This window comes from Mus pahari, chromosome 2 (genome assembly GCF_900095145.1).
Source record: "Mus pahari chromosome 2, PAHARI_EIJ_v1.1, whole genome shotgun sequence".
NCBI classification, from domain to species: Eukaryota; Metazoa; Chordata; class Mammalia; order Rodentia; family Muridae; genus Mus; species Mus pahari.
In genome coordinates this window covers 143,185,025-143,203,344 of record NC_034591.1, presented here as the reverse complement: position 1 = coordinate 143,203,344, position 18,320 = coordinate 143,185,025, and the positions used below count along the sequence as shown (strand labels likewise).

Here is an 18,320-nt window from a genome sequence, read left to right as displayed (position 1 = left end):
GTTAAGTTTGCAGCCAGTGTGTGGACCTGTGTGGCCAGGATGTATATATGTGTGTGTGTGTGTGTGTGTCTGTATGTATGTAGGTGTGAGTGTATGTATGAATGTATGTACGTATTAACATATGCATGCATGCAGCATATGGGCCTGTTGGTTAATGAGGCAGAGCACTTACAACATAAACCCTGGCACGAGTCACTAAGTAGACAGTGGATTGTCACTGGGTCTCACTGGTTTGCTGCTGAGGATGTTTGGGAATGGGGGAGGGGGAAGTGCCAGGCCGTGAGGGGCAGAGACAAGCAGGATCGGGATTGCCCATCTTGGACCTGTTGTTCACCAGTGTTGGAGAAGCTGGGGATGGGATGGCCAGTCAGCCTGTGTCTGGGGGGTGGGGAATAAACAACAAACCAGCCTGTACCTCAGTGTACGGAGACTAATACAAGGCAGTCCACCAAGGGAGGAAGATCTGTGGGGGAGGTGGGGCCTGGCCTGGAGGGATGGCTGGGATTTGGGTAGATGCAGGAAGGGGGTTCTGTGTGCTTGCAGTGGGGGCTGGCAAGCTTGGAGATTGGTGGAGACAAGTGCTGTTTGCAGAGAAGGAGGAGCTGGCAGGCCAGGGGGGTGCGGTCCTTATTCCAAGTGCTCCCCAGAGGGGTTCAGGTTTGGGAAGACTGGCACTGGGAAGCAGAGGATGGAGGATGAGAAAGGGTGCTCCAGGAGACACAAGCTTAGAGCAGAAACCAAAATAAAGTTTCAAAGACAGCAATGGCTGCTTCCTCCTCTTCCTACTGTTGCAGACATAAAACAAATATTCAGATATTACATAAATTATAGAAATGGAAATCTCCCCCACTTCTGCCCTTCAGAGAGAATGGCTATTAATCCTTTGGCTTGTGCTCTTTCCAGATGAAAAGTTTTTTTTTTCCATGTTTGTTTATTTATTGTGTCCATGCGTGTCAGGGGGTGCATGTATGAGGTTCAGAGGACAACTTTGTGGGAGTCAGTTTCTCCTCCCACGTGAATCCTCAGATGAAACTTAGGTTTTTAGGCTTGGGAGCAAGTACCAATGCCCACTGAGCCATCTCTGTACCACTTTCCAGATATTTTTATAGTAAGCCAGCACCTGGCCATTGCCCTGTCCATCTTCTCTGTCCACAGGCCTGCTGGCTCATTCACTCATTCTTCAGCCGTCCTTCCACACCAGAATGACCCCATTCCTCTCAGTGGCTACGCAGACCCACTGAATGGCCTTTGTGTCAGTTTTCTAAGCAGCAGACTAGCCGGTTCCAAGATTCAGCGGGTTCATGTAACTGCTGTCCATTTGTTCTCTGTGCGGTGGCTTGGCTCTGTATTCTGAGCTCGGCTGCTCATGCCCAAGCTTTAACGTGGTGGCAGTCCACTGGTGACTCTTCAGATCCTGGAGGATCCAGGAGAGCCTGGCTCACATGTCGGGTGGCTGTCTCTGGCTCTCAGGTACTCCCCTCTGATAGGTTTTCTCACTATGAAGGAAGCTAGTAGTCTTTCCGTTGAAATCTGTTAAGTTCCACTGAGATCTGGGCTCTGAATGCTCCCAACACCAAATCCATCTACCGTTGGTAAGGGCAAAGCCCCATCACTAACTCTGGGCAAGGGAAGGCTCTGCTACCTACTGCTACAAAGACACTGCTCTAGGGTACGACAGAGGTTCTGTGTCTTTGTGACAGGACTGGCCAGGCCACATTCAAGATTGTGTGCCCAGGGACGGAACGATATGGGTGTACAATCCTCCCCTGTATACAGGGGTAGGAGAACAGACCAAGGATCAGACCCTCCTGAACAGAACAGCCCCCTTCTCTCCCCAGCTTGCAGCGCATCCTCGGTGAGTCACCTAGGGTCACCCTAAGAAGGGGATTCTGTGCTGCCTCCGGGCACTGCCTCGTGTAGATTTGGTGTGCTGTGTGTGGGGTGGGGGTGTGTCTAACAGAGTCTTGGGTTTTGTAATAGATAGTGTCTGTTGTCCTCAGGCTCCTAGGATTGCCCCCCACCCCCTCATACTGTTTGCCCTTTGAAAGTAGCCAAGAGCTTGGCTTCTAGATACCCACTGTGGTTTTTTATTGTCTCTTTGAAAACTGTCAGTCTGGGTGACAGGCCTTTAACAAAGCCAGATGGACACGCTCTGTCCAGGTCTGCTGGGATTTCATCCATTCCTTTGTTCAACAAATCTGTCTGTCATAGACTCCAGGCTTTCTCCTCATCTCCTCGTAACCCCAGCTGTGGAAGAAGACGACCCGGCCCTTCTGACTCACAGATTTCACTTTCCAAAACTTCTCAGGCAACTCACAGTGGACTTGACATTGTGACTTCCCACAAGGTGTTCGTTTTTATAGTTTTCTCGTTCCCTGCCTCAGTAGCTCTTCTCTCCCTGTGAAATGTCATCTGTGGACGGGAGGCTGGAGGAAGCAGGGACTAGTCACCAGCAAGGCGCTAATGAATCCCGCTCCCAGTTATGAGGTTGCTCTCTTGGAGCTGTGGTGGGGAAACTGCCTGACTCTGGCCATTTATCAAACTCACCTCTCCCGGAGCACAGCTGGCCCCAGGTGGGGCACACTCCCAGAGCACAGCCCCGCCCTCTTGCCTGTGATCCTTCTGGTCTATGTGCTTTCTTCAAAGAAGAACAAAGGCAGAGTGGACCTTCCACATTTGGCTTTCTTTTCTTCCAGCTCTCTGGCAGCATCTTTTGGAAAAGAAATGTTTTGCAGCCAAGAGGTTCACGGTGAAAGCACTCTGCACCCCAGGCACAAACTCTTGGCAGCCTGATGTCTCAGCAAGGGGACTTGGTGAAGACTGTAATTGGGAAGGGAATGCGGCCTCGTGCACCTGGGTGAGTTAGGGACACAGTATCATGCTTCTGTGGTGGCGCTGATGGTGCCTGACCAACTTATTGGCTCCGTGTGTACCAGTGCTAAGTGCGGATGGGCATGTGTAAAGCTGACTCTGCAGTCCTTTGAGCAATCTGGCATTCTGGCCAAGGCCATAAAACCTTAGCCATACTTTGGCCAGGCATCTGGAAAAGCTGGGTGGAGGTCCTCAGCCTGCTGGGTTGGGTTTGGGAGTTTGAAGCAAATGGGCAGTCAGTTTCCCATCCGAGAAGATCCAGGAGGCTCTCTCTGATACCCAACCCCCTGGTTGCAGCCTCATTCCTCTCCTTCCCCACCTCCCGTTACCAGCTCTTCATGGCTTTGAGGAGTGATCAAGCTTCAGTGTGCTATGGGGCCACAGTATCAAGGAAGCAGCGGATAATTGCTAAACACTCCAATTCTTCAAAGAACTCTTGGACTAGATGCTCTGAGCAAAAAGAGAGCTGTAGGCAGGCGAGGGCTAGGTGCCTTTCAACTTTTTCTGCTTGTGGTTACCAGCTCTTTGTTTTATCTAGATTTCTGGTTTCCTGCCAGGATGGGCCTATAACACTATGTGGTATCCAGGAGTGGGCTATGATGACAGCCGGCCAATAGGGTAGGAATTGGTGCAGATGCAGCCAGTGCCCTCTGTGTGGAGCTCAGATGAGAATCCCCGCCTTTGGCAGAGCTGGGGTTTTCATAGTTACCCCAATTGGGCGTAGAACATTGGTACCCAATGTCACCCTCCTCCCCACTTGCTGGTTATCCACCTGAGTCATGGTTGTCTGCATCCTAGCAGAAAGGGATTATTCCTGTCTGAGGATGCTCACTGGGCTATGCCTTGGGCCGTGGGGACCATTTTAAAGGAGACACTCTCAGGTAATACTTCTGGAATATAGGTGTGACTGAGAAGGAGTTAAGAAATGGAGAGGCAGGCCTCCCTGCCACCATGCCCAGGGCTGGATAAACCTGTGGGTGCCATGTACCTTCTCTTGACTAGAGCACTGCAGTTTGGGACAGGTCAGGTGGGATGGCCTTTCTGTCTAAGGAGCTCACATGTTGTCATACTGAAGAACCCTGTGCGTATGCCAGGGCTTGTGGGGCCTTCTCTATTGTCTTCTCCCCAGCCAATTCTTTTAGGCTTCCTGGCTTTAGGGAACGTTAATTGCAGGGCACACATGTCAAGAAAGGTAGTCACGGAATTGGCTTCAGCCCTGGGGGACTGACACACATTTGATTTCCTGGACCTACACTGCAGCTGGCCCTGGTGATGCTGTGCCCATCAGAAGAGGTGGGTGGGCCCGCCTCTGTGTGTGTGTGTGTGTGTGTGTGTGTGTGTAGGAGCAGGGACTATAGTCAGGGAAGGGAGACAGTGACTCTGGGCTGAAGGCCCTCTGTCTCCCTTAGGCCCAGGCGCTCCCTAGACTAGTGTGCTGAGTTTGATTCTGGTCCGTGGCAGGAAGAAGGAAGAAGACTGGGACGGCAGAGTTGTTTAGCTTGCCATGAAAGCCTCGGTTTACTTTCAGAGAAGTGGGGAGGGAGTCAATGACACAAGGTGAACGTGCCACCTCCAAGCTGTCTGACAGCACCCCTAGCCAGCTATTGGGGAGTTGGGGAATTGGATCCCTCTCAGAAGAACCACACCCATAGGAGGCCACATTAAATGTTTGTTGATGAAGATAGGAAGAAAATAGTTACAAATTTGGAATGAAAACTGGGCCAGCATGGTCTGAGGGGCTTGGAGACCTATTTGTCCCTAGCCTGGCAAGCTGTCGAGATCATGCCACTTGATATCTGTCCTGTGGAAGCTCCCAGTGAGGCAGCCGGTGCCAGTGTGCCAGTAGCTTGGCCAGGCATCTGGGGATGAGATCTTCAGGGAGGGCCCAGCCAGACACACATGTCTGAATCCTTCCCTGTCTTGCCTCCAAGGGAATAATTCCTTAATCTGTTCCTCTTGTAGATGCCGAAGACCGCCTAGGAAATGCTCCCTGGCCTTCCTGAGGCTGCTGTGCAGTTTTAAAGAACCCCCTCAGAAGGTTGCTGTTCTGTGGTAGTGGTGCTTTTAAAGCAAGCATCTTTAAAACCGTTTTAATTCATGCCAGGAACTGAAGCCATGCTGTTACCATATTCTAAGCCCAGTGGGATAGGGCTAGTCTGTAGCCTCTGGTCAAACAGAGTTAACATCAGCCTCAGGACTAACACAGCTTCTACTGGCCTTCTCTGCTGGTGGGGCGCACACACATACACACAGACACACACGCACACATACACAGACAAACACACCACAGACTCACACACACAGAATCACACACATAGATACACACACAGACACAAACACACATAGACACACACACAGATATACACACGTACACAGACACACACACATGCACATAGACACATAGACAAACACACATAGACACACAGAGACTCACACACACAGATACAGGCATACACAGACACATAGACACACACAGACACACACACACAGAGCAATAATAGCTGTTTTAGTATTAGGATCAAGCCTATGGCTTTATGCATGCTAAGGATGTACTCTATCAGTGAGCCACACTCCTTCCCCCCTATAGTTTCCTTTTAATAAATTAATTTATGGGTTATAGTATGATATCCCCAAATGTGTATGTATGTATGTGTGTGTGTGTGTGTGTGTGTGTGTGTGTATAGTTTGTAGTGATCAGATCAGGATAATTCCTCGTGTGGAAAACATTTATCACTTCCTCGTGTGGAAGACACTCAGCACCTTCTCAGTTGTGAGGTGTGGTGATACATGTCTTTAATCTGAGCACTTGGGAGGCAGAGGCTGGTGGATCTCTGTGAGTTCGAGGCCTTCCTGGTCTAGAGAGTTCCAGGACAGCCAGGGCTGCATAGTGAGCAAGTCTGTCTCAAACACCAACAATAACAACAGCAAAACATCCTCTCAGTTATCTTGAAACGTTTGCTTTCAATACTAAACACTAAATATGGCCATTATTGCTGTGTGTGTGTCTCTATGTCTCTGTGTGTGTTTGTGTATGTCTCTCTGTCTCTGTGTCTCTCTCTCTCTGTCTCTCTCTCTTTCTGTGTGTGTCTATGTGTGTGGGTCTCTGAGGGTATCTTGTTTCTGACACAGGTACCCTTTTGTGTTCTACAACATTCCATCTGTACCCTGTGTCTCCTAAGCCATCTTCTGCTCTCCCTTGCCATGCCCACATTCTCCTAGGCTCTTGTGACTCTTCGGACTTTATCCTTTAGCCTCTACAGATAAATGAGCGTGCAGGAGACATGTCTGCTCTGCCCCAGAGCTCTCCCATTGCACACGGCTCTGTCCTTTCCGAGGAGCAAGGACTGGGATTCTCTATCCTGCTTGTGTGTCACTTGGCACCTGATGGACACTCTTTTGACGCTAGGGACAGAACCTGGCTCTACACATACTTAGCACACACCACCTCTGATCTATATATCCCAGGCTTGGTTATTTTATTTTATTATTTTATTTTATTTTATTTTATTTTATTATTTTTAAATTATAGTCCAAGGCTCATGTGGAATCATGATCTTCCTGCTACCACAGTGACCCCCTCTTACATTTTTTTGAATGAGTAAATGATGCACGTGGAATCTAAAAAGAAACGTGCCCCTGATGCTATCTGTTGGCCCAGGACCTAGTGCCTGCTGGCTGGGTTTAACTGTCTGCCCTGGTTTAAGCTTTTCTAGGGAAGGAGACAGGAGCCTGCCTCAGGCCAGGCGCTCGTTCTGAAGGTACCTTAGCTCTGAAGCTCTGAAGCAGAGAGTCACGCTGTCTTTCCCAAAGGCTCTGGCGAGGATGCTGAGGGAAAAGGGAGGTGCTTGGAGGTCTTACATTTGGGGAAACTGAGGCTGACTCTCTTGGATCCTGGGCAGTTGGGCAGAGGAGCCTGGTGCCCGGCTTTCTTGATCTTACCTGCATGTGGTTTGGTCTCTTGTGTCCCTTCCACATCCTAGACTGTTCTTTTCCTTTTCTTCCCCAGCACTGCTCCCACCCCTCCCCCCAGCTTGGGTGAGTAAGGCTTGCAGTGAGGTGACCTCTCTGGCCTGTAGGCAACTTTGCAGGAAAACATGTTCCCAAACGACCAAGACCGTAAGGACTTGAGACGGACATGTGTGGGGTTATTTTGGGGTTGGTGGGTCGGGCTGAGCTCTCTCTGGCATGCTTGGCCTCTGGCCTCTCAGAATTGACCAGAATGGAAGGCTGATAAAAATCGAGGATCCAGGAATAGCCAAGAATTCGCTTAACCTCTGGGAGGAGGTGCCACTGCCCTATCCAGAGCCACAATGGAAGTGGAGCCCGAGGGAGGGTGGGATGGGGAGAAGGAAAGTTCCAGAGGCTTCTGCTTCCGCTTCCTCCCTCAGCCTGCCTGGTCCAGGGGATGGTGAGTACAGCCCAGGGCTCAAGGCCAATCTGATAAGGAGCAGGACTCAGGAGAGGAATGTCGCCCCCCCTACTCCATCCCTCCCTGGGTCACAGCCCTTGGCGGTGCCAGTGGCTCAGACTCTACCTCTGAGTCTCACTGTTTCTCTGTCCTCTTCACACTGAGGAATGACAGGCAACAGCTCCGACTTCAGATCTTCAGGGAACTTTCACTTCTTCCTGCTTTCCCTAGAACCTATGGGTGAGTATGGAGCACCCTTTCTGTGGTGCTGGGAGCACCCTCTCTGTGGTATCTTGGTCCCCTTCCTCCTCTGCTCCTCCTTTTATAGTTGAGGAGAGACCTCACCACATAACGCAGGTTGGCCCCTGGTTCATGATCCCTCTGCCTCAGCCCTCCAGGGCTGGATGCCCGACATGAACCTTTATGTATGCTTATGGACAAGTATGTTGTGGACACAGTGTCGACTAGAGCAGTGCAGGGTGCAAGAGCAGAGCAGCACAGAGTCATCGCTGGCTTCTCTGAGCCTTAGGGTTGTGTGTGTGTGTGTGTGTGTGTGTGTGTGTGTGTGTGTGCTCGAGCACGCGCATGTGCTAAGCAAGCATTCTACCCTGAAGCCTCGCCCCAGTCCTTATTTATTTTTGCTTTTATTTTTCAGTAGTTCTCACCTTGTAGCCCATGCTGGCTTCCAACTTTCGATCTTCCAGCCCCAGTTTCCAAAACTAGGACTCCTGGCATGCACCAGCGTGCCTGGCTAGCCTTAGGGTTCTTTTATTTATAAAGTAAGGGGCTGCAATGCCTGCAGTGATTTCTGGCTGAAGGGTTACCCTGTTCCAGGGGTGGTGAGAGGAAAGACCTTACATGGTAGGATGTTTGTGCCACAGCTGTGCTGCACCAAGGGTTCATCTCCGCTAGCATGACCCCATGGTGATTCTGTAACCTGAGGGTTCAAAGGTTGCGTCAGTGTCTCAAAAATCCTCCCTGTTCCCCTGACTCTTCTGCCTGTAAGCATTGTTCTTTCAAGATATCAGTTATTTTTAGCAACTGTCCATCTCCACTTCTTTCCTCTTGCTTCTAGAACTCCAGTGCTGTGTCTGCCAGGCTGCGGTACTCCCTGTGTGGTTTGCGTATGTTGTGTGGACTTTCCTCCGTCTGTCTTTCTGTGCCCCTCTTTGGACAGTTTCTGCTCTCGGGTCTTCAAGCACATGGCTCTTTTCTTCTGTGGTTTCTGATGTGAATGAATGGCCTCCGGCATAAGTTCCACTTCAGACACTGTAGTTTCCACCTCTAGATGGTCCCATGAGACTTTCATGTCTTTCCTGTCTCTTTCGTCCTGTTTCCCTCTTTGGCTGTAAACATGGCTGTAAACCATGTTCGTCTCTCCTTGTCTTCGAGGCTCACTGTCTCTCGTTTTGCTTGGGATTGTACCCATTGATCTTTCCACTGCTTTAGTGCTTGCTGAGTTTTGATTGGGTGCCAGTTGGTGTGAGTTTAATATTGACAGATGCTGGGTTTTGTTACATTTCTTTAAATAGTATTGGACTTTATTCCGGTATGCATTTAAATGACTTGGGATCAGTTTCATACATTTCAGGTTTGCTTTTAAGCTTCTTTAAGGGTAGATCTAAAGCAGACTTGTAGTCTAGGGTGAACTAGGCCTCACTACTTAGGCAACACCCTGCTGAGGACTCTACTAAATGCCCTGGGGGGTGAGGTCTCTCTCTGGAAGTGTGCACTCCACAGATGGCTTGAGTATTGCTTTCCAGTGCTTTTCCCAGTATTTAGAATTTCACCCTGTTAAGTGTAGGGATCCGCTGGACCCTCGGGGGTGCGGTGGGGTGGGAGGGGTCCCCTGCACAGTCTGCACTATCTCCCCTCAGTCCCCTTTACTCCTGTATGTTGTACTTGCTGCCTGGGCTCTAGTTTTTATCTCCTCAGCTCAGTGAGACCAGCAGACTCCACTTGGGCTCCTCTTACAGCATCCATCTTGGAGGAGCTGCCAAAGCTGTGGACTTGTGGTCATAGGACCCACCTCCTGCGTATCCCTTCTCAGGAATCTCAGTCCCTGCTGCCCCTGGTCCAGTAGCTAAGGCAGTTTCAAGCGTCTGTTTAGTTTCTGGGTTGTACTCCATCGTGACTGGAGCCCTGCATAGTTTTAAGACTCCTCCTGGACCTCAGCTGTCCCTGGACCTACCCTTCCCCACCAGGGTGGGTATCTTCAGTGAGATGTCTCACAAAACCCCAGCATGTCTCCTCCCCTCCCCCACCACCCACATACAGTTTTATCTGGGGCAGTTCTGCATTTATCTCTCCAAGGTGGCTGTCCCCTTAACTACAAAGACACTAAGGCAATCTCACTGCTTAGCATATAGTGAGTACCTAATGTTTGCTGAATAAATAACTGAGAATAAATGGGAGAAGACTTAAGCTACCCAAGGCATTTGGTAACTAAGGAGATTTTGGGTACTGTTGTTTGCTTTGTTTTTGTTGGGTTGGAGCCCAGGGCCTCATGTGTACCAGCCAAGTGCTGTACTAGTGAGCTCCAACCCCAGCATGTTAAGAACACCGCTAGCCTGTTGCAGTCCCTGATTTATTGTGAAGCAGTTTTGTTCTGTATCCAAGGGTGCTCTGGAACTTCCTATATAGCGGAGGTTGGCCTTGAACTCTCGATCCTCCTGTCTGAGCCTCCCAGATACTGGGAGTACTGGTGTGTACCACCATTCTCAGTTCAGCATTGGGTTTCTTGAGTTGGCTTGGGACACAGTCGAATCTGCATGCACCTAGGGTGACTAGGAGAGTGGAGATGACGTGGCGTGGGAATTGGACGAGACTCCTAGGGAGGTCCATTTTATCTGGAAATTACTTTTATGAGGTGTGATGGCAGAGGGCATACAAATGACGGCCTTCATCGTGTGCGGGAATGAGAGCCCAGCCTGCAGATACAGGTCAGGGATTCCGGGGCACCGGAATTGAGTCCGTGACCAGGACAGGGTCTCCCACACTTCAAGCCATCCAGCAGAGGACGAGGCACCTTGGGAGGTAGTGCGCTCTGGGGAGCTAAGGAAAATGCCATATCTGGTGGTGAGGGATGTTGTGTTGGGATGCAGCAGTATATGAAGTAATCTTTAAAATGCTGTGTACTCAACTCTAAATCTTACAACCTAATTAGGGCCCTGTGATTCCTGTCTGCCTTTCAGTCTTCTGTCCCCAGTTCTGTACACACACACACACACACACACACACACACACACACACACACACACCCCTAAAGTGTGCTCCTTGCCCCTGCATGTCAACTGTGAGTGCTATTTCCTTACCTCAGTAGGTTTCTTCTCAGGGGCCTGCAGACTGGCAGCTACCCCCGCCCCCTGTCCCCAGCTGCCATCTGCTCTTGTCTTTAGCATCCTGACTGCCCTCTTGTCAGCAGCTTCTCACATGGTCTCCTTATTTGGACATACGACGTCTGTCCTGGAGGTAGAGATGTCTGACTGGCTCATGGCTTTCCCACCGCCTGCCTTCCCCACCATGTGGCCTGGGAGCTCTGTGAATCCTTCATTCTGCCCGCCAGGCTCCAGTGCATCTGGTCTAAGGAGCATCACTCACGGTAGATACCTCTGCCCTTGATCTGCTCCTTTGGGTCTCCTGGATCTTCCTTGGGGGCCTCAAGGACTGGAAGCTGTCATTGGCGTTGTCACTCAGGTTTAGGGCGCTGCGCACTGTGGGCTCAATGAGTGGCTGTCTAGCAATTGTCTGAGAGGACCTTCAAGCTCCTGTCCTTTCCCATTTGCAGGGAGATCAAGCCATATTCCACCCCAGGAAAGATGGTGGCTCTGTGGCTCCTGGCTGGAGGGGGTGGAAGAGAGGCCAGTTCAGAAGGAATCAGCTAAAGAACCTTCCGGGTAGGGGCAGTCTTAGCTACTCTCAAGCCCTCGTGATCAGCCTTCTTGCTCATGGAACCTTTGGGGTAACTTCTCAGCCTTACCTGTTTGCTAGGGAAAAAACATGGTGCCTGTCTGCTTCTTGTCCTTCTCTGTTTCTCTCCTAGTTGAAGGGGTGCTGGTGAGTCAGCGGGGTGGGCTGTGGAGCAGGGGCTTTGTAGAAAGCAGTACTGATGAAAGTCAATCAGGTGGCTGAGTGCCTGCGAACACCATGGGCCCTAGACTCTTGGCAGCCTGCCTGCTCCCCTTAGCCATGACTGCCAGAGAAGTTTACCACCAGTCAAGTCCTAGTTTCTTTCTCTGCAAAATGGGGAGAACGGGGGTGGGGGGGAAGGCTCCTTCAAAGGACTTCTGGCAGTAACTTGCCAGAGAAGGCCATGCGATCTTGAAGACTATGGGAGATGTCTACCTTCCTAAGCTGACTGCTAAACCCTCTACAGACCACTCTCTGCTCCCTTATGAAGGAGAAGGTGGTATTTGAGGGCTGGATGTCCTAGAGGGTTGGGGCTGGACTGCCCGTGGACTGTAAACATTAGTGCACCCTTGGGAGGGAGCACTGGGCAGGAGGGGGAGGGAGCACTGGGCAGGAGGGGGAGGGAGCACTGGGCAGGAGGGGGAGGGAGCACTGGGCAGGAGGGGTGTTGTTCTTTGTTCCCAGCTGTATGCCCAGTGTTTACAGAGGCCTCTGATGGAAGCTGTCACTCAGCAGCTACTGTGACTGTGAATGGAGTCCAGGGACAATGGTCCCAGCATCAGGTGGGAGCTATGGTGCTCCACCCCATCTGTTGGCTTTACACTTGATGAAGGCAAGTTCGGTAGCAAAGCAGTGTGCCTGAGGCCACGTGCTGCTGCTGGGATGGGCTTGCCTTAGAACCCAGGCACTCTGCTTCCTGTTTCCTACTTGTTCTATCAAAGGATGTCCAGACAGTGATAGAGATGACATCATTGCAGTCAATATTGAGTGTGCATTCTGTCATAACCTCTGGGCTTTGGTAGCCGTGGGAACTTCTTCCTCCTCCCCTTCCTCTTCTCCCTCCTCCCCTTTCTCTTTTCCCTCCTCCCCTTCCTCTTCCTCCTCTGCTTTTCTTTCTCCAGTTCATTTTTCCATGGTCCTGGGAGTGGAACCCAGGGTCTCAGGCCTACAAAGCAAGCACTTCACCATGGAGTCACATCCCCAGTTCCTTACTTACCTTCCTTCTTTCCCTTTTTTATTCTGAGTCAGTGTCTTACTGGGTAGCCCAGGCTGCCTTAGAACCTGCAGTGGTCCTTCTGCCTCAGCCCCTAGGCCAGGCTCCCATAGCCACCTTCTTAAAATGCATTTTCTGAAAAGACTTTTCCTGAACTTGTGTTTTCATCCTCCTTGGCCGACTTCAGCATGGTGTCTGGTCCAGAACATGTTTGCCCTTGCTGTGACAGTGCCGAAAGTACAGTTGCCTCTCTGGGGCCATGGGGGGCAGTTGACAGGGCTTCTCTGGGGACATTAAAGTCCAGTGAGTCTCCAGCTCCTGTGTGGCCTGGAGGTATCTGCATACAATCTATGCACTTTCCCTATCCGTTTGGATTTGTCTCAAGTGCACTGCATAGGGAATAATGACAGGAAGGAGGTCCGAACATGCTGGATACAGAAAGTTTTATCCCCTAAATACTTTTGGTGAGCCCTCAGGTATGGAACCTTAGATATAGAGGGAGGATGCTTGCTTATAATTTTTGTCAGCTGTATCCATGGTAGCTATTGTCTGCATACTAATATTTTACTGGACTTTTTATTTTGCTTAGCTGTCTGTCTTCTCTGCATGGTTATTGGTGTGGAGTATGTTCACTAAACTTCCTTTTTGACACTTGGAGTGTGCAGGCAGGAGGCAGGTCTTGTGAGTTCAGGAGCGAGTGGGATGTAATCTACTGGATTCCGGGAGGCAGGGCCGTGTGCCTCTGGGTCTCTCAGTGGTTTTCTCTTAGCACTCAGGGCTCCCAGCTTAGGGGACTGAAAGCTGGGGCCGGAGACAATGGTGAGAAGTCATTTCAGAGTCTTCCATTTCTGTAGAGTTCATCACAGTGCCAAGCCCCAAATAGTATTCCTCTACCCCATCTTGTCTTTGTCACATCTTGGTGACCTTGAGGTGTGGCTGGAAGGAAGACAGTTGGAGACATAGGAGGCTGGGGGACCTCATGACTATAGTCTGTGTGAGCAGCATAGGATGTATTCTTTCTACCCTCACTGTTGCTGGTGCACACTAGATGACCCAGGTCTCATCATCCAAGGACCAAGGACCTCCTCTGGACCAGTCACAGAACAGGCTCTGGGGCTACAGGAGTGCAGCAAAGTCCTGCCCGCAAGAGCTTACATTTTGGTGGGGAGGTAGATTGGAACCCTGTGGATAATAGGGAGCAGGGTATTCCTTGGAGCAGAGGAGGCCAGGAGATATAAAGGCCCTGGGAGACCAGCCTGGGAGACTATTAAAGGCCCATCCACCTACAGGGACCTGAGCCCAGGGATGGTCACAGGCTGGGATCATAGAGCCTTGAATGCCATTCTAAAAGCTACAGCTTGTCATTGTTTGAGACAGGGTCTCACTTTGTAGCTCTGGCTATCCCTCTGGCTTGCCTTTGTCTCCCTGAGTGCTGGGATTAAAGGCATATGCTATCACACCCAGCCAAAAGGAGGGAGAGGAGGTGCCACTGGGGGAGTCTGGACTTAGGGGTGGCAGCTGCCTTAAAGTTCATAGCTGTGATGCCAGTGATACCAGTTCTTTCTCAGGCACCCAGTGTGCCCGCCCTGCCCACTTAATCCTCACAACTTGGTCTCCATCTTGCTTAGGAGGACGCTGAGGTAGGTAGGTGTCTAAGGACCCAAAGGTGCCGGTCAGTCTGAGTGTGTGCTCTGGGCCTAAGGCAGGGTCAGGCTGACTCTGTGCCTGCTCCTGGGCTACTACTCTAGCTAGGGGCAGGAGGGCAACTAACAACAACAGCCCCTCCCTCCTCTCGCTCTGGTGTGTGGAAGGGAAGGCAGATGGGTTCCAGATGGAGGAGGCTGCTTGGGAAGGGGAGCTTGTGCCCCATCTGCAGACAGCAGTCCTCCCGCCGCCCACGGCCCGGACCCTGAGGCTCTGTTAGACTAAGCAGAATCACCCTGGTGTTTGGAGACCTGAGCTTTCTGCTACTGACTTGGGCTGGCCTTGAGCTCCTTGCCCCAGGCATGAGAGTAGAGATCACTGCCTTGCCCTCCCCAGGGAAGGAACCTCCCAATGTTTCCAGGGAAGTTGGCCCCCAAAGCGTTTTATCCTCCTTTTTTTCTTCTTTTTTCTTTTTTTGAGATTTTCGGATCACAGACGGTCACTCTGTAATCCTTGAATTTATCACTCCCCTAGGAAGCAAGGAGGGTTTTTCTTCTTGTTTTAAAGAAAAGTAATCCAGGCTGGGAAAATGGAGGTCAGAGAATGAGGCTGAGGGAGGAGCCAGAGAAAGACTTGTAGCCCAGCACTGAGGGAATTCTGCCTGAATGGGGCACTGAGGAAAGAGGTGGTAGCAGGGGTGAGTGGGGGGAGGGGGGGCAACACATGCGCACACAACCGGATTTCTAGATGTGGGGTTTGTTACTCTTATATTGACGGAACACATGGGTGTCTGAATTCAAGGAAGTTCTGTGCCTTTCCTGCCTTCATGTCACACCAGCTGTCCCCAGGAGTGGGGACTAGACTTGTGTCTCACACATGTATGCAGGTTTACATGCACACTCACTCGTGCCCTCACTACTACCCATACACAGCACACACACTTGCTTTTACGGTGTGGTGCTCATGTGTGTGTGTGTGTGTGTGTGTGTGTGTGTGTGTGTGTGAGAGAGAGAGAGAGAGAGAGAGAGAGAGAGAGAGAGAGGGAGAGGGAGAGAGAGAGCTGTGTACACAGTACTCCAGGCCCAAAGAGAGGTGTTTGGGTGCATATTTGCAGTTGCCACTAGCAGTTGTCCATTGTCTGACAAGACATGAGTGTTTCTGATAGGGGTACAGTCTCTACTATTCTGGACATCACTCTGTGACTCGTTTACCTGTTTTATGTACAAGAAGAAAGAGCCTGGGGAGATTGAGCTCATGGTGGGTGCTGCAGGGCTCTCAGCTGTGTTGACTGCAGTGTCACATGCCACGTATGTCCTTACCAGGAGCAAAGGCAGGGAACTGGCGGTGTCATGGGAGCTTGCTGCTGTGGCTCCCATCCTGCTGTGACTCCCTGCCACATGAGGCAGGGCCTGCAGATGGAGCAGCGAGAGTGCCCGACTTAGAGTATGTGCATCAGCAGAACCTGCTCGTAGCCCCTGAGCCTGGGGGCTTGCTGTGGAAAGGTGAAGGTGACAGTTATCACTGAGGGAAAGACTCTTCCCAGCTGCTCAGAGCCCTCGGGTTCCCAGCCACAGAGCCAAGTGACAGTGTCCTTGACTTTGCTTCTCTTCTGGAAATTAGGCTGCTAAAATGACTGCAGGTAAAAGCTCTTGCCACCAAACCTGAGGGACATAGTTCAGTCTCTGGGACCTGCATGATGGGAGAAAGGAAACAACTCCCACAGACTTTACCTTCTGCCTTACACACGGATACACACACACACACACACACACACACACACACACACACACACACACAAAAAGCCCAACAACCCAACCTGTACCACTGCCAACAGATTCAAAGCACAGAATCATCACGCAGCTGCAGAAATCAATTAGACTGTCTCCGCACACAGTGGCTGTGGAGAGAGGGAGGAAGGTGCTGTCTCCCAAGATGCTTCCATAAATTTGATGGAGCGTGGTGCGGGGCCAGGCTGTTACTCATCCTTGACTACATCTCATCTCGTGGTTGAGAAATCCAGCAAGTAAAACCCAAGGGTATCGAGGCAGGGCTACAAGGGGAGAGGTGGCCTGACGCTCATGTCATAGCTCAGCCTAACTTGTCATCCTTCTTGGTCTGTTCTGGCATCTTCCCAAGTTTTCAGGCTCTAGCCTTTCCATGCAGGTGGGAGAGAGGGACCAAGTATGGTCTGTTCTAGCCCACAGTAGGTGTCTGTCCCCACCATGCCTGTGTCTCCCTCGAGGTCTGGTTTACCCTTTCTGTTTAGGGCAATGGCTTCATGGTGGCCTATATCCCAAGGTCCAAGAATTGCCCATCGCACCCAGAGCTAGCCCTTGCTTCAGTGTCCCCATGCATCCTGCTTATATAGACTGTATCTTCTGGTTTTGGTTCTTTAAGATAGGGTCTCACACTGGAGCCCAGACTGGCCTTGGGGTCATTTTCCTGCCTCAGCTTCCCAAGATCTGGAATCACCACGCCTGACCTGGCTGTGTTTTTCTTCTTTACCATATTGTTCCAGAAATGACAACTAAAGTGACCCCCAAGTAGGGAGGTGAGAAGATAGCCCAGTTGCTAAAGTGGCACCTGTATAAAAGCCAGCTGTGCATATCTGTAAGTCCATCAGCAGGCCACATAAGCCTGAAGCCTGAAGGTTCAAAGAGAGACTCTATCTCAAAAAACAAAGTGGGAAGTGACTGAGGAAGACACCAGGTGTTGATCCCTGGCCTACACACACACACACACACACACACACACACACACACACAGTGAATAACCCCCAAATAGCATATTGGTGTAATAATACTCCTTAAGCATGACTTTGTTCATTCCTGCCTTCCATTTCTGATGTCAGCTAGACCTCTTGTCTGCAGTCAGCATATTGATGTGCTGAGACCCCGAACCTGTGCCCCCATCCCTGCTGCTCTGGCACACCCCTCCTCCCCCGTGTATTTCCCTTATGTGTCCCTGCAGTTTCTATGTCTCTTCTCTTCAAACACTCCTGCATCCTCCTTTCCCACGTAGCCCTCAACTCCTGTGCTCACACTGTGGACTGTGGACAGGGAGAAGGATTACGATCCTGTCTCTGCTGTGGAGTCGGGTGAGCAGAGAGTAAGTGATCTGTCTTTTCCACCACTGGGACAAATGTGACAGGGTGATGTAATAATATGTCATGTAGTAGGTGCTCTTGCTAACAGAGTGGGATGTATGGATCTGAACTAGCTATTCTGCATGCATAATGTATTGGTATTGGCTTAGTGTATGCTGGGACTCCCGTGTGTGTGTGTGTGGGGGGCAATGCAGTGCTTAATCTTCCTTTAAGTCCTAGGGTTCTGTCAGAACATTCAGTACCATCGTGCTTTCGGTCCTTTGTGTGACTTTTCTCTTTGGAATCTGATGGTTTGGGAAACACCACTGTGCCTTCTTCTCTGTGTTAGGCACTCTGGATTCTTTTAGTTGTGAAACTGATGCTATTCAGTTATTGGGGGGGGGAGATTTCTTGCATTATTTCATTGATGATTCCCCCTCCCCATCCTCTTTCTCTCTCTTTTAAAATTTGGACAGTAAATCCCCCAGATTCTTTCATTTAAAAAAATTGGTTTTAGTCTTCTCCTTTTGTGTGTGTATGTGTGTGTGTGTATGTGTGTGTGTGGAGGGGGAGCAGAGAGTTGTGTGAGTGCACACACACACACACACACACAGACACACACAGAGCGAGCACGCGCGCACAGGAGCATGCCGGCACACATGTGTGCAGAGTTCGGCCCTCTCCTGCTGTCCTGGCTATGACAGGCTCTCTTAGGTGGGGCCAGCTTTCCTCTCTGCCCCTGGGCTTGCTGTAGGAGCTCTGGTACTGCAGTCTTGCACTAAGTGTCTGATTTGTGTGGGTTTGGGGGATAAACTCAGGTCCCCACACTTGTATGGCAAGTGCTTTACCCACTGGGCTTCATAGAAATCTTTTCTCAGCCTTATCTTCCTGCCCTTTGGGCGAGGTGTGGGGAAGGTTGCTGGGGATTAGACCCAGGACCTTCTGTAGGGTAGAAGCGTTCTCTAATGCTATGGTGCACCCCCAGCTGCTACTCCCATTTGAATTAGCATACTTTTAAGTTCCAGAGATGTTATGGTTTCAAGCTCTTCCTTTTATAGCACCCTGCTTTGGCATGATGGATACACAATTTATTACTTATTTCTCTGAGGACATTAGAGATAGTTTAACTTTTGGGAGAGACTATTTGTGCTATTTCTTGTGTGTGTGTGTGTGTGTGTGTGTGTGTGTGT

The 18,320-nt window shown here is 50.6% G+C and overlaps 1 protein-coding gene across 3 annotated transcripts in view; it reads left to right on the top strand.

Annotated features, from left to right (window-relative positions):
* The window catches only part of Tspan9 (tetraspanin 9), a 181,802-nt gene that overhangs the window by 10,522 nt on the left and 152,960 nt on the right, over positions 1 to 18,320 (top strand). Inside the window, exon 1 of one of the 3 annotated variants that reach the window (XM_029535449.1) lies at positions 2,673 to 2,857. The exons of 1 other annotated variant lie outside the window; for it this stretch is intronic. The gene's annotated coding sequence lies outside the window, so the exon portion shown is untranslated. Of the gene's footprint in view, positions 1 to 2,672; positions 2,858 to 7,438; positions 7,520 to 18,320 lie in introns of those variants that run through there. One more of the 3 variants, XM_029535448.1, reaches the window with a different exon arrangement.